This window comes from Prionailurus viverrinus, chromosome B2, assembly GCF_022837055.1.
Source record: "Prionailurus viverrinus isolate Anna chromosome B2, UM_Priviv_1.0, whole genome shotgun sequence".
In the NCBI taxonomy this organism is placed as follows: domain Eukaryota; kingdom Metazoa; phylum Chordata; class Mammalia; order Carnivora; family Felidae; genus Prionailurus; species Prionailurus viverrinus.
The window spans coordinates 93,159,659-93,175,477 of record NC_062565.1 but is presented as its reverse complement, the minus strand read 5'-3'; the positions used below and the strand labels follow the sequence as shown (position 1 = coordinate 93,175,477).

The following is a 15,819-nucleotide window of genomic DNA, read 5'->3' as shown; positions in this document are numbered from 1 at the left end:
TGCTACTTAAAAACACATACCTACTGGGGAGGAGCCAAGATGGTGGAACAGTATGAAAGTTTTTTTACATCTTGTGTCCATGAAATACAGCCAGATCAACACTTAACCATCTTGCACACCTAGAAAACTGATTTGAGGATTAACACAACAATCTGCACAATCTGAACCACAGAACTCAGCAGGTGCTTGACACGGAGAGGTGAACTGGGGGAGAGAGAAGCTGTGGAGGGCAGGGAGCTGGTTTTGCTTGTGGAGAGAGGATGGAGGTGAAGGGGAGTACATGAAATGCACCCCTTCCCCCGCAAAAGCAGCTGGAGAGAAACTAGAAATAGCACATGCCATCCTTACACACTAAGAAGATACTGCTCATCACCATCACTCTTGTGGGATTGTACAAGCCAACCAAAGAAAGTCAGTGGAACTTGATGACTTGGACCACTTCAACCTGCACTTGGAACGTATTGTGAGCAACATTACCAAAGTAGTAGTTAAACTTAAATATCTGGATCAAGAGGAGATGAGCCTGTTCACTTAAAATCTTAATGGGGCAAGGCAACCAGAGTCTCCACTTAGTTGATGGGGAAGAAGCCTGAATGGCCATGAAGCATTCCCCTATACTAGTGCTCATCAATTTGGCTAGTGAGTTTGATGATAGCATCCTCTTTAAAACCCATTTGTCCTTCATTTTCAGGTTCAAAGTTGTACACAAATCAGCCACAGGGCTGATCCACTGTGGCACTTATGAGTGTGTATGAGGGAGAAGCTTCCATTGGGCTGACTGTTGTCTCCAGCTGGAAGCTCCTGGCTCATTTGTAGTTTAGGCTGATATTCTCTTGTAGGCCAAGATGAAGCTTGTTTTATTTTTTCTTCCAGTCTGAGGGTGACTTCCAGCAGGAGCCGGACTGTCTGGTTATGGTACTCCAGATGGGTTTGCACAAGTGCAGAAAGCTGGCTCACCTGTTGAACATGTTTACCTCATCAACATCTTGAGACTAATCAAATTTCTCCAGACTCTTGTGGAGCTCTTGATTTGGAATCTTGCCTTTTCATTTCTTCTTACACTCAAAGGCCAAGCTTTGACCCTCCAACCTCTGTACATGATGCTTAATTTTCCTTAGATCACTGTCATGAAGGTTCCGAAGGAGGTCAAGTTCCACCTGACTTCCATGCACAAAGTCTTAAACCTCCAAAAGTTCTTGAATGACCTCCCGCCTCATCAATCGCTAGGCCAGTGTTGCAATCATCTCTAAGCCCTCTTCCAGACTTGATCATGGCCTCTGCCAGCAGCACTTCTGCCTGGGAATATCCTGGCTTTCCCCTGGATGCAGAATTTTGACATGGTGTTGATCACAATAAGTTTATCTCTGGAAGCTGGGATGGCTTGAAGGTATTCAATCATTTCCATCATTATTTCCATCACAGCCCTGATCCACTTTCCTCTCTATCTCTTTGAAATCATCATCTAGCTTGGTTCCTTCTGCTCCTCCAAATTTCTCACTTTTTCAGTGGCTCTGTGAATTGCTTCTTGCACCCAGCCACTGCCTACCAACAAGTTGCCAGAGGACACATGGGCATAGGTGTGGGGGCAGGTGCTGGAAAGATTCTATGGAGCTGGACAGGAGGGCTGCACAGGGCCCTTCCACAGCTCATGCCCCCACCATAGTTGTGGGTGAGGGGCACAGAGTAACATGGGACTTTGAATAATTTTAAATTTTAAACAAGCTAATATTTTTTTATTTATTTAATGAAATAAACTTATACAGAAATTACCCAAATTTATGTATGCACAGAAGTTCAATATTTGTTGAGGTTCTACCACAGTATAGGAGCTGAGTAGCTGTAAATTAATTTACACATAAGATCTCATTTAATCTTCAGAATAATATATGATTGGTTGTAAGAAATGGGATTTACAGATGTGCTAATTGGGGCTCCAAAAATTAAGTAACTTCTCCATGTCACAGGTAGAAAGTGAAGAAACTAAGAGACAAACCCAGGACTGTGTGGTTGTAAATCCTGTTTCATTTTATTTGTTTGTCTATACAAATCAATAACTTTCCTTTAAAAATTGCTGGAGGAGATATCTCATATCAAATACTCATATTTGATTACTGTGTAGAAAGTCACAAATGACCATAACTCTGGCAGCAATAAGAAAGTACAAGATACATGGAAAATAATGCATTTGTTTAAAGTCATTGAAGGGGCGCCTGAGTCACTCAGTAAAGTGTCTGTCTTATTCTGCGGTTACAATCTCACAGTTCATGAGTTCGAGCCCCACATTGGGCTCTACACTGTCAGCACAGAGTCAGCTTCAGATCCTCTGTCTCCCTCTCTCCTGCCCTTACCCTGCTCCCTCTCAATCTCTAAAAAATAAAGATTAAAAAAATAATAAAAGTTATGAAGAGTAGTAGATGCTATAGTTGGCTGCCATTTTTTTAAAGAAAAAGGTAAGCAATTCAGCCAGAAAATCAGATTTATTAGGGAATAGCAGAAGAATTGCAATTCAGGACAAGCAAACTATGATGAATCATAAGGAAGTCCAGAGAACAAAGGAGAGCATCCTTTTATAATGGAAAAGAGGAAGTTGGGGAGGAGGAGAGTTGTTTCAAAGAAAAGTTCATTGGAGGAAAATGAGAGTGAGAAATGGTGGTGGTCTCTCATTGGCTGCAGGCCAGGATAGCTGGCTATTGCAGGGTATCTACAGCTTGCTGTTGCCCTAAGAGTAAATCTTCCTTCTTCCTGCTGGACTATACAAGCTACATAGAGTAGTATATACTTGACAGCCTGACTGCAATTTTGAGTTAGGTTTCCTTTACACATTTTCATATGGTTAGTAAATTAAGTTCCAGAGATGGATGAGCCATTTGTTAGGTGATCAAAGCTTGCAGTCACTTTTAAGTCTGGGAATAATTGCCTGGTCTGGGTAAAAGGGGAAGGAGGAGTGGGTTTGACACAGGCAGGCATATGTTATTGAGATGAGAAAATAATTGAAGTGTTAATGCTAGCATAGTTTGTATGATGAATTAAAATCTGGAACAAACCCAAATGCAAAAATAAGTTTATCAAGAAAAATGAAAAAGAAAAAAATGTAGGCCTAAATCCAGTTATGTCAACTTTTACATAAAATAGAGAATTAAAAGACAAAATTGTCATATTGAATAAAAAAAGCAAGATCCACATTAAATATAGACACATATTAAATATAGAGACCTAGAAACATTGACAGTCAAAGGAGGAAACAAATATACTGTACCAAGAAATGAAATATAAAACTTGAGGTGTCTATGTCAGTATCAGACAAAATAGGCTTTCAATAATGAAATATTACCATAGATAGAAAGAGAAATTTCATAATAATAAAAAGTCAATTTGTTGGGTACATAATAATCACAATATGTGTGTATGTGGTTAATAATAGAGTTTCATAATAAATACAAATATTTGTATAAATAAAGTAGAATGAGAAATAGAAAAATACACAGTCATAGTTTGAGATTCTAACATGTTTCTCTCATTGTTTGATTGAAAAAAGTGTACAGGGGCACCTGGGTGGCTCAGTCGGCTAAGCATCCAACTCTTGGTTTCAGTTCAGGTCATGATCTCATGGTTAGTGAGCACATGTGGGGGCTCTGCACTGACAGCATGGATCCTGCTTGGGATTCTCTCTCTCTCTCTCTCTCTCTCTCTCTCTCTCTCTCTCTCTCTCGTTCTCTCTCTCTGCTCCTCCCCTGTTCACTCTGTTTCTAGTTCACATGGACTTTTCCTAAAGATGTACTACCTGCTGGCCAATAAAGCAATTCATGATAATTTTCAACAACAGAATTAAAATAAAATTAATTCTTAGTAAAATATCCAGAAAAGCCACAAATGTTACAGCTAAACAACACATTTATAATTAATCCACTGTTCAAAAAAGAACCCATTCATTGTTCAAAGAATTGCAGGAATAATTGCAAACTCTTTCTACTAAATGATAAAGATAATATATAAACATATAAATGTATAAAGCAAGTACATGAAAACAAATTTACACTAACATTGGAAATCAAGAAATGAAGGCAGACAAATGGTAGATATTTTTTGAGGTTGATTCTATAAACAAGTCATGAAAAATTATACAACTCTAGCAAGTTAATATAAAAAAGAGAAAAGAAACAAAAATTGCTTATAAGAAGAATGAAATAGTAATATAAATCCTTCAGATTTTAAGTATAGGCAAAGAAAAATTTATAAATAACCTTAAATCAATAAATTTGACAACTTAAACTATATTGACACAGTCACTGAAAGAAATTTACAAATATTAACACACACTCCCAAATCAGAATAGCCTTATGTTGAAAAAAAAAAATGAATGTGATTTAAAGCAGCTACAAGAAAATGGTCTCTCAAGGAAAACTCCAGGGATAGTTTTAATTATAAATTCTAACACGCATCAAAAAAAAAAAAAAAGAAAAGAAAAAGTTTACACACTATTCTTAGAAAGTATAAGCAGAGAGCAAAGTTTTCTACTTGTTTACTTGTCTACTTGTTTACTTGTTTCTACTTGTTCTACTTGTTTATTGAAGCCAAAGCAACTATGATAACACAATTCAATAAAGATTTTATAAGAAAAAAATTACATAGCAAAATCCCCCATAATATAGTGCAGAAATCTTTTACTAAAACATTATCAAATCACATTCATCAAGAAATTGGGGCTCCTGTGTTGCTCAGTCAGTTAAGCATCCAACTTCAGCTCAGGTCATGATCTCACAGCCTGTGAGTTCAAGCCCCACATTGGGCTCTGTGCTAACAGCTCAAAGCCTTGAGCCTGCTTTGGATTCTATGTCTCCCTCTCTCTCTCTGTCCCTCCCTCACTCCTGATCTCTCTCTCTCTCTCTCTCTTTCTTTCAAAAATGCATAAAACATTTAAAACATTAAAAAAATAAAGAAAGAAAAATAATAATACACCAAGACTAACTGGGGGTTCATCCTGTGAATACAGATAAAATCCTGAACAAATTTGAGCAAAAAATTTTTGACAATATATAAAAAGGATAATATAGTATAATCAAGCAGAGTTTATCCTGTGAGTATAAAATTGTTTTAACATAAACCAAACATTGATTTATGTTAATATTAACATAAAAATATTTGAAATTAAAACTATGGAAGTTAATATCTATGCCAAAGAGAAAAAAGAAAATCTCAATAGATGTGGGAAAAAGCATCTGACAACTTTTTAATACCCATGCTTTGATAAAAACTAACAGCAAGCTAGAAATGTAAAAAAAAATCCTAAATCCAATAAAGGGCACACACAAACACCTACATTTAACACCAAACATAAATCATGAAGTATTAGACCCTCTCCCTCTAAGGTCAGAAGCCAAATAAGGCTGTCCATTCTTCCCACTTCTATTCAGCATTGTACCTGCAGGTCCTGTTCATGCCATAAGGCATGAAGAAGGAACAAAAGACATAGATTGAGAAGAAAGAAAGAAAACAGGTTTTATTCACAAAAGGGAAGATGGCTTATATAGAAAATCCTAAAGAATATACAATTAGACTACTAAAACTAATAAGTGAATTTATCAAGGTCACAGATAAAAGATCAGTAAACAAAACTACATGCATTTCAATATATTAACAGCAGTTGTATTTATGCATACCAAAAGCAATTTATTTACATTAGTGACAAAAAGAAAATGGACATTAATTTAACAAAATATGTGAAATATCTCTGCATTGGAAATTATAAAACATTGCTGAGATATACAATGTCCATGGATTAAACGATGGAGTATTGTTAAAAACTCAATTCTCTGTAAATTGATGTACAGGTTTAATTTTAGCAATTCCAAACTAAATCTCTGAGGGCATGTTTAACGGAAATGTTTGGGTGCTTTTAAAGTATATGTGAAAATGTGAAAAATCAAGAGTCATGAAAGAGTCTTGAAATAGAAAAACCATGGTTAGAAGACCAACTCAATACATAATAAGAGGCAACAATTAACAAAACAGTATGGTATTTAAATATAAAAATATTTAAATGGAACAATGGAACAAAATAGAGTGTATAAAATTAGACCCACACTTTTATAATTAATTGACTTCCCATATATGCATCAAATTATTCAATAGAGGAAGAAAAGTTTTTCAATGTTGGCTGTTAGAACTAGATAACTATGTTTAAATAAATGAATCTCAACCCCTATTTCACATGATAATAAAATTAATTTTAAAATACATCAAACATAACAACTAAAAATACAAGTATCCTAGAAGAAAACATATGGGGATTATCTTCTCAACCATATGCATAGGGAAAATTTCTCAAGACACAGAAAGAAATAATAATTAAAGTAAATACAATGATAAATAAAATTTTAAAATAGTAAAAACATCATCAAAACAACATGAAGTACATTAAAAATGTTTTTGTTTTCTACTATGAAAATCATTTGAAGTAGTTCTAATAATTTGCGTAATTGGTTAATATAAAGAGCTATAAGCATTGATTCTTCTCTGTAAAAGAGCTTCAGAATACTAACAAGAAAATATTTAACTATATTAACTCTTAAGTTCAAATGGTTACATCTGTTCTAAAAAACTATGTATATTCCATTAGAAACCTAGCAGAATCTAGACAAAAAATATTAATAAGATTATTGATAGTGTCAATGATTTTATCTCTATTTCCTAAAATCTTCAATCAGATTTGAGTATATAATTGTTAGAGTACTCATCTTGATGTTGATCTATACATATAGATCCTCTGTAGTTTATAAGTGTTTAACTTTCATCTTTGGTACTCAGAGTAGAATGTGGTTTTACTTCTCCTGTGAGTTTCCCCTGTCAGAAATACATTATCCTCTCCAAAACTGTCAGGCAGAGTGCTATGATAATGAAAGGTATCTATTTTTCAGTTATATTATATGCAACAAACTCTATTGGAGAAAAAAAAAACAGTAAATAAGCAGTTCATGATACACAGGCTACATTTATCTAGAGGGGCTTTCTATTTTCCAGAATTATTAATTTAGAACTGTCCATTTATTACAAAATATCAAATTAATTTGTTAATTGAATGTTACCTTCAAATTTAAAACAATTACAAGGAAGGAAGGGGAGAGATCATACAATGGTTATGTCCAGCTGGTTTGTTTTTCATAGGAATCAATGTAAAAACCTTTAGTGTGGTGGTGACTAACAGCTTAGACACTGAAGCAGACTGCTACAGGCCAATCTAGACTAGTTATGTCAACTTAGACCAGTCATTTAGCCTCCCTGTCTCCGTTTCAAATCTATAAAATGTGAAAATAATAATGCCTATCTCATACATTTCTTGAGAGGATTAAATGGATTAATGTAAGTCAAGGTCTTAGAATAGTTCCTGAAGCAGAGAAAATGGCAAATGATTTTTCTTTTACTTTTAGTAACAAAAAAGCATGAACATATTTTTTTTCAATACGTGTGAGAAATATCTACATTTAGAAAGCCTAAAATTTATCCTAAACACCTTGGCTATTTAGATCAAATTACGTAAAGATTAAAGGTATTTCTTGAATTAATAATTTGCATAATTTAGTAATTTTTACATAAAAATGTAAAGTAATAATGTTAAAATAGAGAAAGCAATGTTTAAATAAAAAAATAAGCAAATGACAATGGCCTCATCTGATAAAGAATATGCAAAATTCAAACCATCTCATAAACTCAATAGCATGAATATACTGGACATCATTTTAGTTTTAATTTTGGAAATTAATTTTGTCATGCAAATAAATAATTTTGTGGCAACTTTTCTCAAGTTTGCTCAGACACACCAAGAATTTATTTAGTGAAACGAAGTCCAAACAATATGTTTTACAGAGTATTTCCATATAGATGTATGCAACTGAGGCCAAAAATATATATTTTTTTCATATTTATATTTATATGAAGAAAATACACTAATCAATCACTATAGTCATGGCTATAGAGGGAATATTGTAAGATTATTTTCACTATGGGAGACGTTATGTGATTTTCCCCCTGAAATTCATTAGAACATGCTTTAAAAAAGTTGAAATATGGCAAGTGTCAATGAACAGCATTTAAAGGGAAGTGGATTTCAGTTCAAGACTAGGCAGAACAATATTACATGTGACAACAATTACTTCATTTACCTAACTAATGTTTGCAGTTGTTTTATTTGAGATGGTGAGATCACTTGTCAGAAAGTTTTGGAGGGTTTCACACACTTAGACGAGGGTGGGATTTAGCTAGATACCACTAATATTCTTTAAAGCAGTCTGTTCTGTAAATTTGGATGAACAATTAACACAATTACATTGTTAACATAGAGACAATTAGTATAACTTATTTAAGGAATATGACTTAGCATGTTTAATAACAAAAATAATAATGTCTTATTTCTGTTCCTATTACAAATTAGATAAAATGAACTGCATAGATATGTATTGAGGCTGCTACTGTTAAATCAAACAATAATAAAATTTTACTTGTATATTTATTTGTGTAAATACACCACAAGGGCCATTCAGGTACAGTGTGTGTGTTTGTATATATGTAAAATTATATATATATGGTAAACATATATAAAAACATATATTTAAACATATATATATATTTTATATATATATTATATATATAAAATCCCTACACGCTACGAAGTACACATATATATAATCACTACCCTATATTTCCTATAATAAGTTTACTACAGTACATTAGTATCCTGGTCTTTCCATAACCAAAAATGCATACAAGTATTTCTCTTAGTCATTCTTTGGACTTTTTGGCTGGCTGATTTGCTCCCTAGGTTTTCTCTATCCCATATTTGAGGCCATTTTTAATTGTTATTGAACAATCAAAGTCCTTACCAAGAAAAGAGTAAAGGAACATAGTAAATGAACATTTTTTAACCAACAAATTAAGCTTTTACATCACACAAATTGGTCTTGCCACATGATTGTCACAGATACACCCTTTATAACATTATCCTGGGAGTGGAAATAGCAAGGAGACAACTATAACCACATGAAAGTTCTAAGTCAACAAACTGTACAAAGATTATGCCATTGGAGTGTTCCCAAATTTTCTCTTGAGGCATAAAACTCCAAAAATATGTTATTTTATGCTAAAAGATGGTAAATACTGAGAAAAAAAAACAAAACTATTGACATTTTCTCCTATCATCTATGTTATTCTTAGCATGAAATTAGAGTGGGATTGTTGTTGGAAAGTTATAATTTATTAAGAATATAAACAACAATGTGAAATCATCCAAGGTTCTACTATTCTGACATGGTTGTTTTTAACCATTTTTCTAATTTCCTTTCATAAATACTTATACTGTATATTATGTATTGCATGATCTCTTAACTATCCTTAAGTTATCTGTTCTTGTTTTTATGTAAATAACTGTCCATTAGAATTATTTTTACAGCAAAATGAAGATAATGCCATTTAAGATTAGCTGTAATTACACTGCATATTCATAACCAATGTTAGTGCTTTAATAAGTTTTATAAATGTCCTCCTTTATTCATTACACAAGCGTTTGTTGAGCACTGAGTGTGCACCAAGAAGGTACTAAGTTCAGGGAATTTCATGGCAATTAAGATAATTGCTAAGAGGGTAGCATAACTTGTATGTTAAAAGTTCTTATACACACAAAAATAATGATTATTTATTATAATAAATAAATAAAGTGGAATGAAACTTTTGGAGGTGAAAGATATTTATGGCATAGATTGTGGTGATGATTTCAAGGTATTCGCTTATCTCCAAACTCACCAAATTGTATACATTAAATATGTACAGCTTTTGTACGACAATCATACCACAATAAAGTGTTTTTTTAAAAAACACAAACATGACTTTACTCTCATTGAGTTTATTGAATAATGAAAGATAAGACAAGTTGTTTAGAAATTGCAATACAAAGTGACAAGGACTATGGAAAGATGAGCAGTATGTTGACCAAATAGAATGAATAATTTTATCTCTGCCCCCACATCCAAAACCCCTTTGAAATGATAAAAAGATTAAGAAAAACTCATTAGAGTACTGGGATGGGGCCATTAGTGAATGTGAGAAGTTAAAGTATTTGTAGAAAATACTAAGATGTTAGAGGAGAAGGGAAAGAGGAACCAAAAAAGAAACCAAAAGTCCAATCTAAAATTTGAAAAGATTTCTAAGAAATTGAACATCATTCTCAACAGAGCCCAGAAAAAATTCCAAGTGTAAAGACAACAACAACAACAACAACAACAACAACTGTAACAACCAAAACAAGGTGCAGAATTAGCCCAAAGGGATAAATATTAGGCTAATTAAGCTAATACCTGAAAAGATATCTGGCAAATTATGCTTTCTTTATCAGGAACATTTAAAGCAGCAAGTTGGAAATTTATCCTGTAATAAGTCAACGGATCAATCAATAAAAAGTAATGCATTAGAAAAATTCAAATATCAGAGTGCCTGGCTGGCTCAGTCGGTTAAATATTTGGCTTTGGCTCAGGTCATGATCTCAAGGTTCATGGGTTCAAGCCTCATGTCAGGCTCTCTGCTGACAACTCAGAGCCTGGAGCCTGATTCAGATTCTGTGTTTCCCTCTCTCTCTGCCCCTCTTTTGCTCATTCTCTGTCTCTGTCTCTCAAAAATAAATAAACATTTAAAAAATTAAAAATTCAAATATTTATCAGGTTGGAGACTGAATTGACAAAGATGGTATATCAACCAAAGGGGGTATTTTTCAGCAGTAAATAAAGACAAAATACTAAATGTAACAACATTGGGGCGCCTGGGTGGTGCAGTCGGTTAAGCGTCCGACTTCAGCAAGGTCACGATCTCAGGGTCAGTGAGTTCGAGCCCCGCGTCAGGCTCTGGGCTGATGGCTGGGAGCCTGGAGCCTGTTTCTGATTCTGTGTCTCCCTCTCTCTCTGCCCCTCCCCCGTTCATGCTCTGTCTCTCTCTCTCTGTCCCAAAAATAAATAAAAAACGTTGAAAAAAAAAAAAAAGAGAATGGCAACCAGTTTAAGAAGCAACGGGAAGAAAATAAATTCTAATTAAGACTAAATAAATGTATAGTTCTTAATGTGCAATTTTATGATAATGTTGTGACATATTAGGAAGAAGATACTGTAGTCATTAAAATTTTGTATACTGAACAGTTATGGTCATCAAATTACAAAGAATAATTATGTTATGAGTTTTTTTCAACAAAATCAATAGGAAGAATTAATCAACAAGACTATATAATATTCAAAAATTCACTTAAAGTATTTTCCAAAACCTGTCACATAGTTACATAATTGGACCTTGTATTAAGTCAAAATTTTAATAATTTACAAAACAAAACAAATACTATATAGCATAGTCATAGAGTACAAAACTCTTTCCCAGGCAAAATGCAAAATCACTTCAAAAGCCTTGAAGGAACATTAAAACTTCTGCCTGAGAAAAGACATTATAAGTGAAGTTAAATGACAAGCAGAAGAGGGAGAATACATGTATTTTCTATGTACAATAAACAAAATGTCTTATCAATAATATATGAGGAACTCCTTTAGATCAGTAAAAAATATGATAAATAACAGAAATAGAAATAAATGATGAAAAGTATAAAAGAGGCTATCCTGAAGAAAAAAGTAAATATATTTCATAGAGATATATTAAAATATTATTAATTTCATGACAAAAAATGGGATCTTGTTCAAAATTTTCTGGGCTATTCTTAGCCCCTTAATCTGCAATATTAATTTTAGAATTAATGTGTTAACTTCCACAAATTATATAATAATGTTTTGGGTTGAATTTGATTTATGGGTAACAGTATAATGTGGAAATAATTGACATCTGTACAATGTTAAGGCTTTATTCAGACTTTCTGACAGTGAACAAAAGTTTTCATTTTTATTTATATGTTTTTCTGACTTTTTTTATTATTTGTATTGACTTTTTAACTTACCACTTTTTAGATCTTTTAAATTATTTAAGATTAGTGGTTAGTTGGCTCTGTTGGGATTTATTACTATGTGATCATATTTCATATAATATGTAAATAACAACTGTTTTCCTCCTAGCTTATTAACCTTATTTATTCATTTTGCTGTTTTGCATTAGCAATAAATGAATAGTAGAACAATAATGAATAGTAACACTAGTAAGGGCAAATATTGCCTTGATGCTGACTCTAACAGGAATGTACCAAATACTTTGTGGTATAGAGATTTAAGCTAACCCACTACTTTTGAATTCATAAATATCTTCAAGGAGATATAAATACCATATTTTAATATCAGAATATTTTTAAAAATTATATCTTGTATAATATTTTGAATTTTGAGAAAAAATGACTATATTTGACACATCAGAACAGATATATGGCTTATTTTGTTTTAATTTTTCTTGTACTAAAAACACTGTAATCATTTATATATCTAAGCAGATATTTGAGGTAATGACAGCAACATGGTTTTGATTTATAACATATCATTCATTCTGTGCATATCAAAGAGTTTTAGAATATATTCATATAACAAGTATGACTCAAATATAAGTGAGAGGTGATATGTGTTCAAAAATAAAATAACTAATAAAGGGTTTTTATCATACAAAGAAAATTATAACACTATTTTTAAGTTTCTATATATAATACTATACTAAAACCATATTGGTAGATATGAATCTTACTGGGGTACCCAAAGCAATTATTGAATAATGCACAGATAAAACAAAGCACTATGATAAGTTATTGTGGGAAGTTATTGTGGATATAAGACTTGTGTTTCCAAATGGGTCAAAGATATTATGATGGCAATTTCTTATGTCTATATAACATATATTTATTAAATTATCAGTTCTTAATATTAAAATAAATATGTATCATTAAAGAACAATATGATTAAAGAGGCAGATATATTTATTTATTTATTTATTTATTTATTTATTTATTTATTTGAGAAGCAGTGATTATCTGCTGTAAAAGAACTAAAATGGATACTTTTCTCTTGATCAGAACGTGAAACTGAAGGGAGAGAAGTAAAATGAGAAATAACAACGGTTACTGCTCTGAGGGCTCCTAATTCTCCTGAAAAATGAGAAAAGAAATGGTAGAGTTATCTTTAAAGATGGGGTTATACTTCACTTATAAATGTTCATTATAAAAATATCTCTTTAAAAGTCAACAGAAAAGTAAAAAAATGGGAGAAATAATAAGCAATGAAAATACAGGTATCTCCCACGGATATAAGGTCACATTATACCACTCTGCCTTCACAAAAGACCTTCAGTACAAGTTTTCCCTGCTATCTGAAATAAATCAAAAGGATAAAAGGCAAAAAGCAAAAATAGCTTTCAGAGTTTAGTTTGCAGTGAGCCATTACAGAGGCAGCCCGGACCCCAAGTAGTGAGAGTGGCGTCACCAAGTGCCTTCCCTGGGAACTACACTCAGCATCTCAGCATCAAGCTGCCAGAGTTTGAATGGTGTCTGTGAGCCTCTGTGCTTTATCTTGATTTATTTTATGCATCTGTTAGCAAGATGTGGCCTAACGGATCAGAAAAGCCTAAGAGAGGTTAATTTTTCATGCTTGGAATGCTCAAAACTTTTTCCATATAAATTAATGGTAATTGCTTCTTAATTTTACACCATTTCAGCTTAGAAAATTTTCATAAGAATGCTCCACTTTGAGATAGTGGGAAAAACTTGTAGTACATAAAAGTTTAGTATTCAGCACAACTGTAACAAATCAACGTGTAAAATAACATAAATAACCAAATAGGAAATCAGGCAAAAGAAACGTATTTCACATATTATGAATAGGATTGCCAATAATACTATAAGGGTGGATTCATTGATATGAAATTTGTTTTAGTTTACTTCATATTTATATGTAGGTTTCATGTGTATTAGTAATGCATGATCAGAATTTAAAAATATATATTTGCTAGTATATCCATAATGAATGGTATTATAAATATAAATAGCACGACTTACACCATTTATTTTTCAGTTTCTTAAGAAGATTATTTGAAGTATTTTCTTGGAATAAGATTCAAAAAAGAAAGCCAGGCTGGGGCTCCTGGGTGGCTCAGTCAGTTAAGCATCTGACTTTGGCTCAGGTTATGATCTCATGGTTCTTGGGTTTGAGCCCCACATCAAGTTCTGTGCTGACAGCTCAGAGCCTGGAGCCTGCTTCTGATTCTGTATCTCCCTCTCTCTCTCTATCCCTCCCCCATTTGTGCACCCTCTCTCTCTCTCAAAAATAAATAAACATTAAAAAATTAAAAAAAAAGAAAGGCTGACCGAAGGTGAGCTCTACTAAATAAGGAAAAATTATGGTATTTATTCACAACCAGACTAATGAAAGTTTCTTTCATCTTAACCAAAATGAGATCATTGAAAAAATAAGTGAAATTGTTCTTTAAATTCAGAGAAGAATACTAGAAAAGGCAGAACATTAAGTCGATCAAATATTGTCTATAATTCTTTTCTAAATCAATTATTTTAAATGATTGTACAATATCCTATTAGGGATAATATCAGGGCAGATTTTTTCAAGATCCTAGATGATGCTCCTGCTTCTATTTTAGGCACTTCAGGTTTGATACGTACCCTGCAATAAGCAGGAGGCATAGGAGAATGGCGCTTGGGAGAGAAATTCCAGATTTCAGTTGTGAACATGATGAATTTGAGGTTCCTTCCTAATATCCAGAGAGTTGTGTCTAATGCATTATTCAATATTCCATTCCCAAATCTAGGAGAAGCTATAATGCAAAGGCAGATTTGGGAGGAGTTAAAAAAAAATGGATGAAAATTGAAGCCATGGAAATCAATGAGACAGCCCAGGAAATATTTGTGGTATTAAGATGAGGACTTAGCAGAGACATTTAGGAAATACAAATCAATGTTTGGGGGAAAAAAAAGAGGTTTTAAAAAATGTTTCTGCAAGGGGAGGAGCCAAGATAACAGAACAGCATGGAAGTTTTTGTGTGTTGCACATCCATGAAATACAGTCAGACCAACACTAAACCACCCTACAGACCTAGAAAACTGATTGGAGGATTAATACAACAATCTGCACAACCTGAACCACAGAATTCCTCAGGTATGCGGGACGGAGAGGTGAATTTGGGGAGCGAGAAGCCACAAAAGGTAGCAGAGAGGGGACAGAGACTGGGGAGGTGGGGAGAATATGGGAAAAGCACCCCTCCCCAAAAGCAGCTGGAGAGAAAGTGGAAAATTGGAAACAGCCACAGGGACTAAACTAAAAAGGGAGAAAGGAGAAAGGAGAGGGTTTTAAATTCCGCTAAGACTGCAAACAAGGGGAGTGCAAAGGCTGCATCTCTGCAGCTCGATACCTTGTGGTGCTCTGGTGGGAAGGGTGAATCCCCAGGAACAGAGTGGGGTCCAGGAGGTTCTCAGGCCACACAGGGGAAAGCAGTTCCACTGCTGGAAGGACATTTTGTAGAGACTGTTGAAAGCACCTGGTCCCAGCAGACCCCAGAAAATGGCCACATTCGCTGGTGCTGGAACAAGGTCCTTAAGGGTGAAACCTGGTGCTAGATGTGTGTTGTGATTTTCCGTAATCCCTGAAACACTGCTGCTACACTGTCTCGTGATTTTTTCTGGGGTGGGCTGGAACCTAGCCGGAGTCTCGGGGCACTGGCAGCAGCAGGGTCCAGCAAGCATTCCTGGGTGCAGCCGACATTCGGCCATTGCTCATTCAGCCATTGCTCAGTGAGACCCTCCCACAGAGGGGTGGAACCAGTCAAAACCACAGTCCTTCAGAAGTAAGCACCCAGGGAAAACAGCCACATCTG

General features: G+C 33.8%; 1 pseudogene; it reads right to left on the bottom strand.

Annotated features, from left to right (window-relative positions):
- Nucleotides 1-539: 539 nt before the first annotated feature.
- Nucleotides 540-14,680, bottom strand: LOC125166482 (endophilin-A1-like; annotated as a pseudogene).
- Nucleotides 14,681-15,819: the final 1,139 nt, after the last annotated feature.